Raw genomic sequence first — 19,097 nt, 5'->3', positions numbered from 1 at the left:
AAATAAGTTCGACGACTGGGGAAGATTGCTTTGGCTTGCGGCTTCTCTGGACTTGGATTGGTGGGGATTCGGTGGCGGGGGCTAAGTGGATACCAGGAACGGGACACGAAGTCCAATAAACGATTTGCGGTAAATGCGAAATTAATAATTAAGCAGGCACAACTGCAAGGAGTTAGTCGCACAGTTGAGGAATATTTATTGCCAATGTCAATTAGTTCGTGTACGAAGTGTGATTACTTTTTTGGGGGATGGATGGGATCAGGAAAATTGTGTATATACTCTATGGAGTCAGACGAAATTACCCTTAATAAAGGCGTATATATTGCAAAACATATTTTACTTTCCGATTTAAAAAAGTATCAAAAATAGTAAAGATGGTGCATAAAAATTAAAATAAAATAAATTTGGCAAGACATTTCTAAAATAATTTTTAAAGACAATTTCAAAAATGTATAAAAAAATCAAAGTTCCTTTATTCAAATGTTTATTAAAGAGCGACTCTATTTAACATGAAAGCAAATAAAGTGCTTTAATTGCTCACTAAATAAATCAATCTAAGAATATAGTACAACCAAGCATGATAACCCCTAATGAGTCCCACAAAACTTCTCTTTTTTTTAAGCCCAAATAATATCCCCCAAGAAATAATTAAGTCGTAATAAAATAAAATTAGAAATGTATGCACAAAGCACTCCTTTTACCATCAATCATACAACTTATTAATTGGCGGCGCGATTTAAATTTCAAAGAAATAATGAAACTACAATCGAGACAAACAAATATCCCCCGGAATAAATCAATCTAATAAACTTGTTCAACAAGCAGAAAACCCCAACCAGAATTCTCCGAGATTACTCTTTTTCAAGCTCGAAAGAAACACTCCCCAGCAGTTGTGTGCTGGATCCCACACACATTGAGGAATTTATGTGCCATGACTGTCTCATAATTCCTATATGCATTTTGTTCAGTATCGTATTTTTGTATCCCTTAGTTTGTATTTTTTTATTTATCAGCCGCGAACGTTTACCATATGTGGGCAATGTCACAGATTGCTCATGTTCGTGTTCCAACGCGGCGGGTAACTTGAGAACTTATTCGAGAACGGCTCGGCTGTCCGGGCATTTATTTCATTAGCACGCAGATCGGGGGCCAGGATAAAAGGAGAAGTGGGAAAAGAAGAGGACAAGGCCCAAGAAATTCATTAAAGGGAAAAATTCGAATAAGAAAAGCCAAAACGATGCCCGGCCAAAGATAAACCCGCGACATGCGACTCCAAAAAACTGCTCGACCGCTGGGTGACAGAGCGTTTGTAATTTATTTAACTGCATTTTTGTGGATTGTGGATTCGATTTCCGAGGACGAGGACCGGGTAGGGGCCCAGAATTTGTATACGCACGACAGATTAATGCGCCCGTGTGATGCCAGAAGATACAGATACAGAGGTGCAGATACAATGACGCTGGTCCATGTTCGAAGTCTGCGGCAGGTAGAGATGCCACGATAAGATACTCGGATCCTTCGGCTTCGCTTGGCTGGAGTGTGTGTGTGGTGCAGCCAGGGCAAATATAAATATTTATGTGGAAAACAGCAGGCGTTTTGTCAAAATATTTGTGTAAGACCTCGGAGCAATCCACATTCTGAGCTAAACAGATTTCTGATTCCGGCTTGCGAGAGCGATTTGTACCCCGAAATATTGTTTACACACCCGATTCTGTTTGTCTTTATCGATGCCAGCAGTCAGATTGTATTAAGTCATTCGGTCGGGAAAGAGTTTCTACGGTCTTGTGGTTTATCCCGAAGGCCAGGTGAAACGCCCCGCTTCCTGTGTCCCTCCTGCTATGAAAAATTGCTGGCTTACATGAGACAGATAGCTGGAGACAAGAAAGAGAGGGCTGTCTGAGGACACATAATCCTTTAGCCTGTCATGGCCAGGAGTTCCGCATCCTTTGGCTTCCTGCATTGCAGCATCTGTCCTGTTTGCGATACTCTTTTGGGCAATAAATCTATGCAACTGGGCTAATTCAGTCTGAAAGCGATTTTATTACGCCTTCTAATCTAAGTTAAATTACAAGACCTATTGTGATTGAGTTCGTTTTTTGGAAATATTTGCAAATTTATGTTTTTCCTAATAAACAATAATTTTTAAAAATACGAATTTTTTTTTGTAGTTTCTACCTAAGTAAGCAATGTTGAATTTATTAATTTCAGTCCTTACATTTACATTCACGAAAAACTATTATTATTTTAAGAAGGAAGAAAGGAGTAAATTAAAAATTTAAACCGTTGCTTGAATCAATGTTGTTTTGCTCCCAACATAAATAAAATTCTTCTACAAGAGTGACCTTGTGAAATTATGTTTTTAAAAAGTAGCTTATTCTTAAGTACTTTCCCATAGTATCTTTACCCCCATCTGTTTTTTGTCTTCCTTAATTTTGGCCTCGGTAGTGAGCTTCTGCCTTGCGGTCGACTTGTCGCATTATCCTATTTTATTTACTGCTAATGCTGCGCTTTCGACCTCTAAGTCGTATTTGCTGTGATTTTTTCCGTACTCTTTCCCCTTATACATTTTTTCGGGATGGCCAACAACAGCATAAAACACATCATTAATTTAAGGCGATGCCACGAGACAAGCACATATATTAGGAGAAAGGACTAACGGGCAGGGCTCCATCATCAAACGAGGCAAAAGTCAAAGGACTTAAGTAGCATTGGCAACAACAGCGGCAAAGAACAAAAATTAATTTAGCTTAATTCGTCCACGAAACTTTGGTTGAGGCCAGAAACCCACTCGGATGCTCAAGTGAATGTGTGTGAGTTGGACTCCTTGGGGGCTTTCTGCCGCTGAATCCTTTAATCCCATTGCCTGCCAGTTTAATTATGTAGTTTATTAGGCGGAAATGAAAAAGCGAAAGCCAAAAGCGGAAACGGAAACCAAGCGACGACCGAAAGAACTCGGGCTCTTATACAATTTATACATGCACAAGAAGTCGACTAAACCTCTTCACCCGACTCCGCAACCTCTGAATCATATAACTCTACTTTGCATATATAGAGTCGGGCTCTGAAAAAAGGTTCAACTCTTTTTTCTTACCTTTTTGGCGGCTGTACTCAATAAATTAGACAAAAGTCAAGCTGGATCTGAAAAAGGAAAGAAAGCAGTTTGATATTAGTTAAAAGCGTAAGAAAGCTAATTAGATCCAAATTGTATGGAACTTCGGGAATAGTAAATAAATCTCTATCCATTTCTTTTTGGTAATGAAATGGTGTAGATATAATTTGAAAAAGGAGATCGAAAATCTAAGCCTTTTTTTACTGCATTATAAAATTAAATATATACAAATATTATTTTTTTAAAACCAAATGTGTTTAAGAATGCTTCGAGGACGCTTTAAAATGTCCCTGGTGTTTGTTTCTCTTAGCACTTAAAATCTTAAAAAGCCTGACCCCACCTAACCTAGCAAACCAATCCTCAAAGGGTAACTGAAATTGGAAAAGAAAAGGCAAAGGTTTATTTTCCTTTATTTCCATTGTTTCAAGGTTGAGTGCCCTGTACTTGTTATGGAAAACAGAAAGAGAACATTTTGTATTTTGGGCCAAAGGTTTCCAGATTCATGGCTCGCAGGCAAGCGGCCAATTTTCCAACTGTGAACTGGAGGAATTTTCGTAAATTGCCCCACAATCAGCATAAATTTTGTCAGCTAGCCCAAATTAGCCCAGCAGACTCCCACAGAAATCTAAAGACCCCGGCAACCCCCCTTCTCTCCGCAGATCTGCCTCCTTACTCGTATTGAAAGGCACAAATTTGTGCTAATGAGTTTTGAAAAAGGGATTTGTAGGTGGCCTGTGCCGACCTGCTTAATGCTTGGCCAGCTTTTGGGCTCACTCCACTCCGGCCCGGCCAATCTCGAATAACCTCAGCTAACCTTACCTCATCTGATACAGAATCCCAGTTAGTCACGTGTGTCGACTGGCCCGTAATTGAGTTAAACTTTTCTAGGCCAGGCCGAAAGGCTTCGACGTCTTTTTTCGTGCCGCTAGGAAAACGGCCTGAGCCACGATTGCATCAGTCGATGGGTCGAAACTCTTTTGGGCCGGCTGTGGAAAGTTTTTAAAGCTCGAGCACACACACTCCGGCAATTGAAAGTGTTTGCCGTCTATATATGTGTGCATATCGAACCATATCGGACGTGCCATAGAATTCATCTAGTGAGCCAACAAATGCTGGCTAACACAAGCCGAATGCCCGTACAAACATGGTCGGAAGGAGCGTTTATGCGGTGGAGCAGGTCAAGATGTTTTCGAAATTATTATAAGAACTTATTTTAGGTGTTTTAATCAACAATGGTTTGAATTGATTTTGTTTTCGTGATATATAAAATAGTCTTTTTATATCCGCTGTTTTCTGACAATTAAATAAAAAGTTTTTCCAAAAGATCAAAATAAATATGTAAGCTGTAATAATGAATGCTTTTTTTTAAATTATAACAATTTAATGTATGAGTTCTTAGTTTGGAAAGCACGTTTGATACAGATTTACGGTGAAACCCAGAAGTAAAAGGTCTTTATTTCTTGAATTAAGTTTCGTTTATACCATAATATTCATCACAGCAAAATTCAGAACGTTAGCTATCTAGAATTTAGGCACATTAAATCAATTAATAGTTTTGTAGTCTTCCCCAAACATTGCAAAATATTAATTAATATACATTTCTTAAAAACAACAATTCATGAAATGTTTATCATGTTTATAAGTACTTTTATGTAAGAAAATAAGTGTGACATTTTATGGACGATGTCACTTTAAAATTTTAGAAAAAGATATACATAACTTTATTCTTATATAAACACTTTTTCAGTTTTTTATAATAAATAGCATAAGCCTTAAAACCAATTTAAATGTGAAATCGACTTTTCATGATCTAATCCCATAAACCGCTGCTGCTGTCCTATTGCAATGGGTTTTTGATTTTTGGATTGGTAATCCAAATATGGCAAGTGCCACGTTAGCTGCGATCTGAATCTGGAGTGCCAAAAGCACTAGACACCCGCACACAATGGAAAGTGCATTTACATTTCGAGGGGGATGGGGAGGGGGGCTTTTCGATGGGGCCAGCAGGCAGTCTGCAAGGCAGGCGCACTCCAAATGTTATTGAAATATTTATAAGTTAGACACCAGGCCGTGCACATGGAGGGACCTCAACACTTACAGCAATCAAATGCACACAATAAAACATTTTCAATAACTCTTTCGACGCTGCGACTGAGGCCATTAAGGACCGAATAAGCCCCGAAAAGCACCCAAAACCCACAAATGTTTTCCACTGCACATGCTGGGATCCCAGCACCAATTGCAGGAGTAGTTTGTTTGCTAGTGCACTGCTCATTGTGTCCCACTGTGCCAAAAGCCCACCCAAACGAATTCGGCTCCAGTGCATTGGGCAATGTCAGAAAATACACAGAAAAATTTAAATCTTATTTCTAATCAATCCAATGACCAAAATTTAAGTCCTAAATTAAGAGGGGTTATGCACGAAAATACCGTTTATTTTCCTAAGATTTAAGTATTAGATCCTTTAAAATATCACTGTAGACGGCAGTCCACTTAGTGACGAAGCGCACTAGGAGAGTGTGCAAAGGCGACTACTATATAAACACGAAAAATTTGAAATCTACTGTAAGGTTCGATCGTAACGTAAAACCAAATTTTGGAAACGAGAAATTATTATACATTCGACTAAACAAATACACTTCCTTAAACTTGCACATTCGGCACGATGCAATAGAATATGCCTGTGGAATGAGCAAAGTTAAGAAAGTGTATTTATTTGGGCGAAAGTCTAATCATATTTCGTCAAAAAATTTGAAATCAGTTGTTTTGTATGTTGAAGGTGCGATCGTCACGACCCTTTACTTGGCTAAGAAATGTTTTTCTTTGATTATAAAAAACAATTTCTAGATAATTCCGCTGCCTTCTTTAACTTACTGTTTTCAAACTATAAGTTTATATATTTTATAACTTTTAAGTTTTCATTAGAATTTTTAATTGTCTAATAAGTTCTAATAACTCAATTAAACTAAAATCAATACTTCAGCTTGCTTTTTTCCGTGTACCTTAAAGTGGAGGCAGCGCAGAGGCTGCCTTTCAAGTGGCTATCAATCGTTGCCCTTGCCGGTTTCTGTTTCTATTTAATTCCTAAAATTTTTGGGCTCTGCTCGCTCAACTGATGATGGAATTATTTGCAGTTAAAATACACGAAAAAGAGTGCAGACTCGGGGGCACTTCACAAAAATTGTAGTTTATACAGGGTCTATATTTTTAGTTAGCCGCGGCGGGCAACTATTCCCATATGAATATAGACGAGCATTTGATTGCTTTGAAAACATGCAGCTGAATCTCCTGTTTTTCCGCATTTCTATCTGTGGCTGGATCTCGCTTTGCTTTTTCCCTTTCGTAAATTACTAACGAGTTTCTCCGGTGGGCGGATGGTGGGATGGTTGGATGGTGGGATGCTTGGGTGGGTGGGCTTTGGGGGAAAATAAAATGCAAGTCACGTACGAGGAGGGGTGGCTGGGGGGCGAAACGCGACATCAGCAAGGACATTGTCAAACACAAAGCTTGCCGCTTGTCCTGTTCAGCATATCCTAGGTCCTTCGCTTCACTTCGCCTGTCTTCGGCGTCACTCAACGCCGCTGTTTGTTTGTCAACAACCCGAACCCATCACACCCCCGAAAACCCCCAGTCCCCGATCCCCCTTGAAAAAAGGGAACCCCCGGAACCCCTGAAAAACGCAAATTGCGCAAATCCTTTTAAAGGCAACAGCAAAGCGAATGCCGCTACGCGTTTTTCACTCACCCCCACTCTTGCGAACCCCCTCGAAAGTCCCCATCCCTCCGCCCATGATGGCCATGTTTAAATACGCAAACAGCCGACAGAAGCTACGTGCTTGGAAAATAATTTAAAAGCTCAAAAGGTGAGCAAAAGCAATGCACATAGGCACGTCCTAGCAACAACACCAACAAAAGCAGCAACAAAGGATGAAAAAATTGTATTTATTATGGCGCAGATTGATGAATAATGGGATACCCTCTCAATAGTCAAGGGATGACTTCAAAGCTTGCCAAAGCGGAAGAATGTTGGTCACTAATGAACTAAAACAATATGGTTTGCTAAGAGAGGATGTGGAATACATTAATTTAAGTTACAAAACAAACCATTTTAAATTCTCTTATATGGCTTTCAATATTAAAAATCATAGGATGTTATCCTTGGGCCCCCTTGTTACATTTTACACGTGCTTTGTGTATTTCTATAAAAGTTTTATGGACTGAAATGACGATAAGCCTACTAAAATAATATTTTTATTATTATTGTTTTCAACGGCTTAACTCAATCAAATAAAAGTTAAAGAAGTTTTTACTTTATATTACAATAACCCTAAGCTAAAACAAAACAATCAGCATCCCTGGGATTACAGGGTAGCCTCAAAATGGCGTAAAAAGCCACCAAACCCAACTCCATTTGAGGCCCAGCTTTTCGCTTTCCTTTCAGTTGCCATTTTTTCTTTGCTTTTCCAGGCAACTCGTGTGTTTGTTTTAAAAATTTATGAAAATTTGTTTTTCCCCAAAGCAGGAGCCAAAGGAAGCCGGCGAAACATCAAAAGACACGACAAGACAACAAGAAACTGCAGTCGTGAGGAAAGCGGAAAATCGGGGTGGGGAAAAGCGGAACGGGAATCGGAGTAGCAATCATCTGGGCAATTTGCATTTTCAATTTGCAGCAACAAACAAGAGGGACAGATAAGCGCGGGACCACAAAACGCCGTCTTAAACGCGACCTAACGAAGCAATAATCAATTATCAATAAATTTCACCGACGCCACGCCCACCCACAGAAGGAAAACGCCAAGGAAACCTCCAGGCGCTGATTAAGGATGTTTTTGGCTTTTATCTCGGAGTCGAAGACATCTCGATGGTCTTTATGAGCTGTCGAGTGGGGAATATTCGCCAAATGTTTGCTTCTTCACCCGGCTTGATTGGCTTCTGGTCCCTGGTTTTTGGCTTTTGGTCGGGGCTTTGCCCCTGGTCTTCCCTGTTCTGGTTTCGTCCTGAAATTGTCCTCGCAGTCACGCCCTTTCCGTGCTTTAATGACATTTTAAGCACACAAACACGCACGCATGCAAAAAATAGGAACTGTCGGGGGAAGAAATACACCGTAGCAGCCTGGTAAACAAAGTTTGTACTTGGTGGGGGATATAAATGGCACTCAGGACTGTTTCAAAACGCACTCTAAGAGGCGATAAATTTATTTACTATTTAAAAAGTAATTTAAAATAGCAATAAAATATACCCAAACTTTATAATATCTTTATTTTTTATTGAAATTGTCAAAATGTTAGGAACACTATATTGTACTATAAAATAAAAGTTGAATAAAAAGAAAACAAAAAGCAAGCGGACTGTTTTTCCTTAAAGTAAAAGCTATAGCTCATGCCCATTGTTAGCTTTTAGTTTGTAATTACTTGTTGGCATGATATAAATAAATAAATAAATATTTTTATATTTCAAATAAAATATAAATGTTATATTTTTTAAGTAACTCCACCGTTAACCTGTAAACTTCCGACTTTATGTCCCATCTCTTCGCAATTTATGAGCCCGTATACACGGAAATTGCGAACCCAGATGACAGCTAACGACATCGAGACACCTTAACACCTTGTCGCCCACGACGGGCAAAGCAAGAGCAAGAACAAGAGCAGATGAGCAGCCTTGAGCGAAACAGGATGCCTTCATCTCCAGTTATTGGTATCCTGGCATCCCGGGCCTTTGCTGTTTTATCCTTGACTGCATTTTGGCGGCACTTGCTTTCTGTTTTCCCGCCTTTCCCTCCCCCACTGACATTTTCCCGCCTCTTTGCAAATTACTTTGCAAAAATGAAGGGACAGCCACCTGCAACATGATCTACTTGGAAAAAATAGGGTGAATATTGTAGTGTCTTACATTCCAAATTAAAACCAAGCACTTAAATATGCGTAGGTATATAAAAAAAGGGAATGGTGTTGAACTTTAATTCCCTGAAATATTTAAAAGTGTCTTTTGGTTATTTGAAATAATCCTAGAATATCATTTTCGCTCAGTGCAGAAATGCAAGGCCATTTAGAGGGGGGAATTTAGGGGGTCCTGGTGGCAGGACCAAGGACTCGCTGCATATCTATCCACAGCCTCGCAGCCTGTCGTCGAGTGTTTGCCATTGCCCGCTGGCATTAGAGAAATGGCGACGTTTGCCGGTCGCAGGTCCTAAGTCCCTACTGCAGCTCCTTGATATCCTGCGTGGCAAATCCTGGAGGGGCGGTCTCATTTCTCAGCTGTCTGCTCGCTGTCTGTTTGCTGCCAGGCAAAAAGTCCGCACTCCACAGGCAAAACAGCAACGTAATCACCTTTTGCAATTAATTTAAGTGGATTTAGTGTGCGCCGGGTTTTTGCGTATTTGCCTCGCTCTTTCTCGTCCTTCCTCTACACAGAAAGAAAATGTGTGGAAGTTGTTTGTCGTTTTATTGGCTTGATTGCGCTGCCACACGGAAGTTCCCTAAGCTTTTTACAACATTTATTCACAAAATAGCCAAAAATATGTAATAATTCTTAGGAATATTTGACATCCATGCAATTTAAACATCAAGTACCAAGAAAAACTGGCTATATTTTTCCAGTGTACATTTCCCTAGGGCTGTGACTGTGTGGCCATATTATCGCCATGTTGAAAAATGGCTGACTAAAGGTGTTGATGAGCTGTTGTTGTTGCTCAGCTTTTGGCAAATGACTTTGACTCGAAATGGGGAATCCCCTGGATTCTCCTTTTTGCAGCTTCTCCCGTTGCCTGGGTTTTCAGATTAGGCCCTGAACCCTGGGGTGAGAGTACAATGCAGATGGCTGTGTGTGTGGCCAGCTAAAGTTTGGCAGGTTGCAAGCGTTACGCTTCTAGTAGATTACACTCAAGGAATTTTAATGCACAACAAAAACTATTCCATGGCGGTTTTTCGGATAAAGGCGGTTGGGAATTTTTGGCTTGGGCGGGGATTAATGCAAGCTGCAATTTATATTTAAAGTAAGGTGAGTCGGAAACTTATGGAATTTACATGGTTGGTAACATCAAAAGGTAAGCTATCTTAAATATTTATCAATTTAGCTTAGGCGAAATATAATACCAATTTATACGAGCTCTCTTTTCACTGGCAGGCAAATAAACCTTCCTGCAACACAATAAAAATGCAGATCAGCTTACCAATGAAAACTCCAAGATTATCCCAACAAAAACGGCTATCAATCCATTCATCCTATCGACTCTAATCAATAGAGAAATCTCACGCTCTCTGAATAGAGAGATTACCAACTGCAACTCCGGAATTTATTCCAAAGTTTATCAGCTTTGTTTATTTACAAAACTCTTGCCCCGCCAGCTTGGCTTGCAGTTCCAGGAAAATGCCATAGAAAAACTGAACTCAAGCCGATGCGACTGAAGTCATCTCAACTATTTGGATCGTGTGCTGTTGCATTTGATTTATTTACTTGGCCCCGTCTATGGCTGCTTCCACATATATGTATGTAGCTTCCCGGTCGTTTTTTGTTCGCACTGCCTTTATGTACAGTAAAAATTCACATAGTTTATATTGACTGGAAAATAAATACAAATAAATCCAGACAAATGGTGCGACGGTTGCTCATACGACGCGGTGTCTCCTCGAGAACGACTGCAGTTAATTTGTTGGGCTCACGTCGGCGTCGAGATATTTTGTTTACTTTAAATGTTTACACTGCATTTTCACAAAACGGGCATCTTTCGTAGAAATTCTCAATTGTAGCGTGGAGTTTTCGTGGAAGAGGGGAGATTCTGCCGTTGTAGGTGGATGTTGGGTGTATTGGAACTATTCGGGCTGGCGTTAATCATTATTTAAATTTTTGATTTGTTCGTGATGTTTTAATGAGCTGCGAGTGGAGGGGTACTCTTTCTCTATCATTTTCTTTCTCTTGTCTTGTTTACTTAACTTGGGCCAGCTCATTACGCATGCAGTCACAGATTGCAGCCGGGACTCTAAATGAAATTAACATAAATTTTTATGAGAGGCACCATGACGGTTTAACTCTGCCTTATGCTAAACTTCAATAAACAAAAGAAAGGGGGAAGTGGAGTGGTGAACTCCAAGTTAATGAGTCGATTCTCCTCTCCCTGCATTTATTGATCTATCCCCAGTACTTCTTGGTCTAAACTGTTGCCACTTGAGCCAGGGCAATTCATCAATTCGTTCGTTTGCGCAGCCAATTCAATGATGCAGACAGATGAAAAAATAAATTTCCTTTGCCTTCCTTCCATTGCTTTTTTTGTGCAAATCATCATCATCGTCAGGGTTCTTTGTACCGTCATGAAGTCGTTTGTATCTATCAGTATGTTTTGGTATCGAAGTTGCATCCCAGGGAAGTCCATGACATGTGAGTTTGTATCTACAACTCCTCGATTCACCTCCTCTCTCCAGGATTCTTTTTGTGCGATTTGTGGGAGTTGCATTTTTATTGGAGAGTGTCCTAATGGCTAGACTAGTTTTTCCATGTGGCAGCAGCTGCTAACTTGAGAAATTGAGATGAGAGATTTATGTGCTTCGGCTACTGCAAAAATGTCTGAAATGATTTCGCTTTGGGCAAGAAGGGAAGTCCATTCTATTTGATTCATCCGCTTTCTTTTATCTATTCTCTGGGAAGAATGCAAATGGGACGCACTTTTCCTGGGGTTTTCATTTCTATTGGTGTGAACTTTCAGTTGTAATGTCCTTTGTTTTTGTTGATATTACAATGTTTCTGAAATCGTACCTTTAAATGTATTTCCCTAATAACAGACACTTAATAATCAATTAAATTCCCTTTCGCATGGTTTGTTTTATGGTTAGGCTGAGCAATTTTATTCCCCTAGCACCCTTCTCCGCGCTTCTCATAAAACCGAAGTGCATATGCACATACGACCACCTCCCTCTGCGCTTCTCAATAATTCAATGTCAGAAATGCCCGGCTATTAGGACTTTCATTTGCGCTTCTTGTGCAACTTGGAGGCTATTTCCTCGGCACTGTCATCGCAGCCAAATCCCCTATTGCCCATTGCACAAACGTTGTCTAATTTGCTCATTTCAATTTCATTAAGTTGGCAGCTCTGTTTGCATATTAGCAGGCCAAACAGACTGCCACCGGGTGGGTGAGCCAAACAGTTAAACAGCTCTCCGCTGGGCCATAGCATCTGCAGACTGCCTGGATGATACTGATGCTGATGACTTTGTGGATCCGATGTTGGCCAATAACAACAGTAACACAAAAGAGGCAAAACGGAGGGGAGAAGGTAAGCTGCTGGCAATATCAGATATGAGCCCGAGTACCAGTCCAGGGAATGGGCAAAACACACGAAAGGCTGACTGCATAGTTAACTAAGCAAAGGTACGAGGATGTGGATGTGGATGTCGATGTGTGCCTTGGCTGTTAGTCGCTGCCTACAAGTAGGGAATCTGCTAGCCAAGGGCCTTCTGCTCCCCGCGTCCACACATATTTGCCAAAAGTGAGGCCGAGCCAGAGCCAGAGCCCGAGCCCAAACGCAAACACAAACACTGGCCCAAACCAAACGATACCAACCACAGCTTGGAGTAACAGAAGCAGAATCGGTAGAATCGGAAGAAGCAGAAGACTGAGGAGCTCCAACGGGCAGCAGCCTAAACGCTGTTGATACATTGGCAAAGTTGGCAACCAAATATTGTTGCAGCCAGACACAAAACAAGTCGCAAGATGGCACAGTGATTCCAGCTAGGTGGAAGCGTGAAGTGATATGAGATTCTAAGACTATGGGTCTGACTTATATATATATTTTAAAAAGATTAATAAAGCAACTTGAAACTACAGCAAGAGGATTCAACGCAAAATAAACAAATCAAACCGCGAATTCTTCAGAGCAAAGCAATTTAGCAAGGAGCTTAACCTGTTAGGGTTTCATACTAATCGTTTCGGGTTTATCTGTGAGATTAACAAACCAATTCTTTAAAACCTATTTATTTATTTTTTTGGCGAACTTTATAAAATGTATTTGATTTCCCAAAAAACAAAACTAGATATCACATGTTTTTAATACGATTTTAACCACTGTTCTGCGGTTAGGAGACCGTTCAGAGGGCAACCGAGAGGAGACAGCGTGCGGGGCTTTGGGTAATTGGCCAAGGTGCCCGGGTCCAGCTCTCGGCAGGGTCCCAATCTCCCCTTCCCTTCCTACTCCTGGCCACAATCCATTGCAGTTGCCACCTGGAGGTGAACCATGGGACCGGGGAGACCTGGACCGAGTCCGAGTCCCGTCTCTCTATCGCTGCCTCTGCATCTCGAGACGAGTTTGCCAAGCAATAATTTTATTTTTAGTCGTCGCATCCTCTGCTCCGCGCTCTTTTGGCTCGGTCCCTGCAATATCCATCCTGCGCTGCCCCCCTGTACTTATAACGACTTGCCGCTTGTGTTATTATCTCTGGGCATAAATTTAATGGCCAATATTCACAGCTCCACCCACTGTTGAAAATGTTTTTCTTTGGCCGGGGAGCGGTGAAAAAATGAAATTATTTGCGGGCAATGGGCGATGCGAACTGGGAAGGAATGGATGGAATCCGGCCAGCTGGGGTTAGGGCCTATAAATTATGATTTAGTTATGGCTTTGGGTGTATGGGAAGTAGCCCGGGCAAATTGATTTGAAGAGGCTACCCGAAGGTTGTGAAACGGACATTTGTCACAGTTGCTGATGGATGAACGGCATCGCTTGGCGCCTTCTTGTATCTGCGAGATACAAATTATGCAGATACTTTTTCTGCCACACTTGGCTCTTGCGAAATCAGCAAAATGGGTTTGCCAATACCACATGCCATATTTGGTGCGGGAAGTGCCCGGGGCAAGAAACAAGTTTCCATCGCCAGCTCGGCTGTTTCGAGCCATTTGACTTGCTCGGGTGTCAACCTAAGCAGTTTTCTGTTTCGCTCATTTGTTTATGGTCGCTCATATTCGGATTTCAAAGCTATTGACAGTCGAAATTGCTCACAAGTGGCACACGCAAAGTTTTTGTGGCAGCCTCTTCGCCCGCGGATTTCTTCTGCCCATTGTATCTATGAAGTTGTTAAAATCCGCGACAAGTGCCACTTGAACTTGACGTTTTGGAGGAAGACAGAGGGAGTTGGAGAGGCTGAGAATCGGTGGGACAGAGTTGGGGAGAGTGTGGCAGTCTCGAGAGACAACGATACATTGTTGATGTTGATGGCTTGAAGATTTATGCCACTCGAGAGCGCCAGCAACAACTTAAAAAAGTTACAACTTGGCGGGGAAGCACCTAAACAGTGAAAACTTGTCAGTAAAAATTGTTAAATGTTTAAACATTAGAAAGAAAATGGTATAATTTGGCTTTAACATAGGTGTAAAACTTTTAACTAAACTATTTTTAAGTCTAGCAATAGAAAAAACATAAAACTTTGTCCTGAAGCTCGTAAACAGTGGAAGCTTGTTAAGAAAGAAATACTATATTAGTATTGCCAATTTTTGGAATGCCTGAAAACCATCCCAAGCAATTTTACTAAAAAAGTATATATTTGAAAAGGGTCAACCAGTATATAAAAAATTAAAAACACATAATATAATTTATGAAGACTTTAACAATGGATAGAAGTTATGCAAATACAAACCATTTTTCAACTTGTTTCAAAAATAAACAACAAAATTAAAATAAATTCTTCAATTTTCTTTAATTTCTGGTGCAACGATTGTTCATATGCAATCTTTACTGTATTCTTGTTCTTATGACAACTTTTCGCCGGGCGGTCGCCTTGAGCTCAAAAATATTGCCAACTGGCTATAAAAATTTTCCATACCGAACTCCGAGTACCACGACAAAGAGAGGAGCCATCGAAAACGAGTGGGGAAAACCGAGGGAGAGGGGACTTTTGAGGGGCCAGAAGGACACCAACACGTGGCCATAAACTGGCGACAGGCAAAAACAATTTAGCTTATAGATTGGAAGGAAAAAGTGCGGGGGATCCTAGTCATATTTTATGCCCAAATAGTTAAACGAATGCACAAACACTCATAAAAACCAGCTGGAAAATTGCTTGTAAAACATTTTTGTGTGTGACATTGAGAAGGTGGTGGGCTAGGGGGCACGCATTCACAGCAAATCTCCGGGGCTCCTCCACACACTCCCATAAATCACAAAAAAGTATTTCCCATTTTTCCTCTTCTATATATTTTATGCCGGCTACATTAATGCGCCTACACACATCTGTGCCTGGTGGGCCAAAGGGGGCGGTGTTTTTGGGGGAATTTGGTATGTGGTTGACGGCCTATTTGCGCCTCATCGCTGGCGGGAAAATCCGGCATCAGGAGCCGAAAGAAAAGCCGGACTGAAGCGACTCTTTGCATGGCTCCTGCCAGTCGGTTACTTCGTTTTCAGCTATTTATGAGTTGCCCGCGACAATTTTTTCCGCTAAGCTGAATACCCTGGGACACCAAGGGTATAACAGGTTGCACAGAATCGACTGATTTACAAAAAAAAGATATATTGTAGCATCGTAGTCCACATATTTTTAAGCTATACAAAAAAACCTATATTATTAAAAATAATACTGCCCATTTTAGTCAAAGTTCAGTAAGAAGCTACCTTTCCGTGCGAAATTCTTTTTTATAACTTAAGTTTTTAGCTTTAGCATAAAGCCTTTTATAAAATTTATCAACCAATTGTGCATTCATTTTGTAAACATTTATTGCATATAAAAATATTGTTAAAGTTGTTATCTGGTGAATATTGAAAAATATTTATCTTTTAAAACTTGTAAGGTTATTGTATGGAAAACAAAATGAAACAAAAACATGTTTTTATTAAAATTATAGTAGTATTTTATTACTTAAGACTCTGTCTTCAAGTGCTGTATCCTTTTACAAGCATAGGGTACAGTCTGTGCCTTTCATTAGAACTTTTCACCACATTTATTTTATTGTTTTTCCTTATTTGCTTATTTTATTTTATTTGCATGCTGATTTTCCCGTCCGCAGTTTGGCAGTGCAATGTTGTTTACTTAGCTGATGCTGATTCGGAGGCCAAGAGGATTTTTTCGGGAAATGAAGGGGGCCAGGGTGTAGAAGTCAACCCGTTGCGGACTCACGATGTTGTACAAATGTGTGACATTTTTGTGCGGTGGCATGGAAGCCATTGGGGAGGAGGCACAGGGGGTTTTTGGGGACCATATAGCAGGGGTTTGGGCGATGCCATGTGTGCGTATCCCCTTCATCCAACGACTGTGGACCGCGCTCTGTCTGTTTGCTCTCTGCACACGCGTTTGGAATTGATTTTTATGCTGTGATTATATTTTCGAAAAGGTTGACGATGAGCCCGGGCCTATATGGGGTATACTCGTATAAGAGTCTGTGGGGCAGCTCCATCGCCACTCCCCAGCCTGTTTGTTCAGCAACAATGAAGTGTCGCCCCCGAGTCGAGAACACGCTTGAAAAAATATAAATTAAATTATGCGTTCATGTTGTTTTAATGGGCCTCCCCATAAAGTCGGGGGTTCTGGGCATTTTTTTTCAAGGGGCTGGCGGGGGTGGACAGATGCTGATAGTCAGTTGGTCGCTGCCCTCGACGTTTTTTATGCGCCTTGTTTAACGATCGGAAGTTATATTCATAAAAATATGTCAATGAATTGTGAATTATTTATGGGATTTAGCCCCGGAAAATGTCAGCCAGATAAATAAATTACGAGGATGAAAGGGGTACTTTTAAAAACGAATAGAGTCTGCCCTGTTCTATTTTTGTACTACATGTAATGCAATTATTACTGCAAAACAAAATATATAGGTAAATATATATATTGGGATAGGTCAACTATTTTATTTAGGGATCTTATTATATGGTATTGCATTCTTATAAAATTTCGACTCTATAATAGGTGCATTAAAAAAGTGAGAAGCAAAGTTTTGCCTGTTATTACTGTCATGCATGATAAATAACATATTTACAGCCAAATAACAGGGTACCCATAATTAAATGTCGAGCATTGCGATAAAAATTTCCACATGCGCGGTATTAAACCAGAAAGTCTGTTAGAAAAAACCCCATACGAGTTGAGAGGCTCCATGCATAAATTGGATTTTCTTGCATGGCCCCAAGGCCTTGTGCTCAATTTAGCTAGAAAAATGAGCAGAAAAAATAGTTATAAAATTGAAACTGAAACTTAATTGCAATTAAAGTTGAGTGCTGAAGGAAAGGCGCAAAGCGAGCGAACGCAATGCGAGCGAAATGAACACCTTCAATTAAATTGAGTTTTGCGTTAGCCACCGACCTACTTTTCCGCTCTTCAGCACACAAAACACACCTAGTCTCGAAACCGGAGGCCCGGGGACCTGGAAAACACCCGGAGAGCCGGTTCCGGCCGGACGTCACTCTGCACTCGGCCAACAAAGTGTTGGCCAAAGGCTTGAATTTCAAGCGACAATTAGAAAATTTGCAAATTACATGGACATAGATAAGCTCTGGGAAAAATAGAAAGAAAAACAAAGGTGAAGGCGGGAGGTTTAATGAAAGGAAAATGCAAAAAGCGAGAGGTGGGGCCATCAACCAGCCACCAACTGAAAAGTGGCCCAGTCAGGTGGGTTTTGGCCAGAGAGATGTTGCGGACCCTCCTCTCGTTTCGGCGGGTGTTAAGTTGGTAATTTTATGCCCGAGTTAACTTTTAATTTGTGTAAATGATTTTGTGGATTTTATGCGCATCATTAAAATGAGTAGAAAATGCAGCCCAGAGCCAAGACGAAGCAGAACGGGATTTGCCCGAGACATCTCCGGATATATATTTTGATGTAAATGTGCGGCCATAGCGATGCGATAAATGCCCGAGATAGTTGAATGCTTTTCGGGGGATTGACAGATAGACAGCTTAATGCCCCTTGATTTGTTGGTCAGTCCGGCTGGGAATCCCAGCGCCGGGGAGAAAGAGCGATGGTCTCAGTCAAATTAGGCAAATATCTCAATAAACCTCGACAAATGCTTGGCATTTCGTAGGGGAGTTCGGGGAAAAGCATTAAAAGTGTTTGGTTGAATGGGGACTTTAAAGTATGGATTAATTTGAATCGATGGTAAAATAACGAAATCAAAGCCGTTTAAGCTCAAGTAGAATAATTACTTAGGATACCAGTTACAACAGTTTCAAAAATTACATCGACAATCTGGGAGTAACTGATTAAAAGAAGGCACTTTACATTTGTTGTATAGTCTATAATCTATGATCTCATTTATGGAAAGAGGTTTTAAGTCCACCTTTCTTTTTTCTGCAACAGCTTAGTGTTATTTAAAAATGGTTCAGAGCGATGTATAGAAATATTTGTACCCATTGGTAAAAATACGCTCATTTTTACAACGTTTCTTCTAACTTAAGGCGCTTTTGTATTCCTTTAAGCTTAACTAATACAGCTTAGAATTGATAAATCAGTTTCAAAGTACGAAATTTTAATTTAAATTTCCTATATTTTTAGAGGGCTTTAAGTTAAATTTATATTTAAAAAAACAAATGAGCATTTTTGCTAAAAATAATTATTACTTTAAAAAAGAAGGTAAATATGAGATGCTTTATGAGAGACATCGCCGTGTATTATTTTTAAAGACCCATTCAAAGGCTTACTTACCAGATGTAAATTTGATGAACAAGTACCTGAAATGATAACCAAAGCAGAAAGTTCATTAGCAAAGCAAACAGTCTCTTTTTGAATAAAATTATGCTTGAAACATAAACAAAGTAAAATGATGCAAGTTATTTCCCGCAGATCCAGTTACCAAAATGATTATATAATCAAATCCGTAAATGCTTTATTAATGGCCTGACATGTCCCGCATACGCATACGCCCTGTTGGCCCAGCTGGAAAAGCCGCTTTGGTTTTTGGCCCATTCTGAACTCATTTGAATTTAACACTTTTATACGAAACTCCCAAACGTCGCCGGCTCGTAAAAACAACAGCAACGAAGGAAAAAACTTTTTTGGCGCCGCACATTATTAAAATTTCTTTATGACAA

The 19,097-nt window shown here is 40.3% G+C and overlaps 2 protein-coding genes across 2 annotated transcripts in view; one reads left to right on the top strand and one right to left on the bottom strand.

Annotated features, from left to right (window-relative positions):
* Window positions 1-19,097, top strand: part of LOC119555158 — a gene marked incomplete at its 3' end in the record, with an annotated part of 98,111 nt that overhangs the window by 37,470 nt on the left and 41,544 nt on the right.
* LOC119552888 (frizzled-2) overlaps window positions 1-19,097 on the bottom strand; it is a 99,374-nt gene that overhangs the window by 40,543 nt on the left and 39,734 nt on the right. Inside the window, exons 4-5 of the mRNA XM_037862795.1 lie at window positions 18,712-18,737; window positions 3,092-3,138 (exon numbers count right to left, since the gene is read on the bottom strand). The gene's annotated coding sequence lies outside the window, so the exon portion shown is untranslated. The remainder of the gene's footprint in view (window positions 1-3,091; window positions 3,139-18,711; window positions 18,738-19,097) is intronic.

Source organism: Drosophila subpulchrella, chromosome 3L (assembly GCF_014743375.2).
Source record: "Drosophila subpulchrella strain 33 F10 #4 breed RU33 chromosome 3L, RU_Dsub_v1.1 Primary Assembly, whole genome shotgun sequence".
Taxonomy (NCBI): Eukaryota; Metazoa; Arthropoda; class Insecta; order Diptera; family Drosophilidae; genus Drosophila; species Drosophila subpulchrella.
This window is presented reverse-complemented; position numbering and strand designations above follow the sequence as displayed.